A 1264-nucleotide genomic window follows, 5' to 3' on the forward strand; every position below is an offset into this window, starting at 1 on the left:
GAGTTCCTCAAGGATCTGTCCTCGGACCAATCCTCTTCACTTTATATATGCTTCCTTTAGGCAATATTATCAGGAAACATTCCATAAGCTTTCATTGTTATGCAGATGATACTCAGTTATATCTATCGATCAAACCAGATGAAACTCATCAGTTAGCTAAACTTCAAATGTGCCTTCAGGATGTTAAAACCTGGATGACCTGTAATTTTCTAATGTTAAACTCAGATAAAACTGAAGTTATTGTTCTGGGGCCTAAGCACCGCCGTCACGCATTATCTAAAGATATAGTATCCCTTGATGGCATCGCCCTGGCCTCCAGCACCACTGTGAGGAATCTTGGAGTTATCTTTGATCAGGACATGTCACACATTAAGCAAATTTCAAGGACCGCCTTTTTTCACCTACGTAATATTGCGAAAATCAGGAACATCCTGTCTAAAAATGATGCAGAAAAACTAGTCCATGCATTTGTTACTTCTAGGCTGGATTACTGTAATTCTTTATTATCAGGCTGCTCGAAAAAGTCCGTTAAGACTCTTCAGCTGATCCAGAATACTGCAGCACGTGTTCTGACAGGAACCAGGAAAAGAGATCACATTATCATAAAATCCAGAATAGAATTTAAAATCATTCTTCTTACCTACAAAGCTCTTAATGGTCAGACACCATCTTATCTTAAAGAGCTCATAGTACCTTACTACCCCACCAGAGCACTGCGCTCCCAGAATGCAGGGTTACTTGTGGTTCCTAGAGTCTCCAAAAGTAGACTAGGAGCCAGAGCGTTCAGCTATCAAGCTCCTCTCCTGTGGAACCAGGTTCCAGTTTGGGTTCAGGAGACAGACACCATCTCCACATTTAAGAGTAGGCTTAAGACTTTCCTCTTTGATAAAGATTATAGTTAGGGCTGGCTCAGGTTAGTCCTGAACCATCCCTTAGTTATGCTGCTATAGGCCTAGACAGCCGGGGGATTTCCTATGATGCACTGAGCTCCTCTCTCCTCTACTTTCTCTCCCTCTGTATGCAACCTCATCCCATTATTGCATGTTACTAACACAACTTCTCCCCTTTCTGGTAGTCTTGTGCTTTCTCGTCCCTCTCCTCTCTCCTCCTATCACTTCCTGCAGGTGTTTCTGGCTCTGGAGCTGTGGAGTCTGGATCTGTGGTTACGGGTCACCTGCTGCCCCCGTGTTCCTGCTCGACACCCTCTGCTGCAACGACTATTGTTACTAGTCCTATTATTATTATTGTTATTATAATCATTAAC

This window comes from Micropterus dolomieu, linkage group LG04, assembly GCF_021292245.1.
Source record: "Micropterus dolomieu isolate WLL.071019.BEF.003 ecotype Adirondacks linkage group LG04, ASM2129224v1, whole genome shotgun sequence".
NCBI classification, from domain to species: Eukaryota; Metazoa; Chordata; class Actinopteri; order Centrarchiformes; family Centrarchidae; genus Micropterus; species Micropterus dolomieu.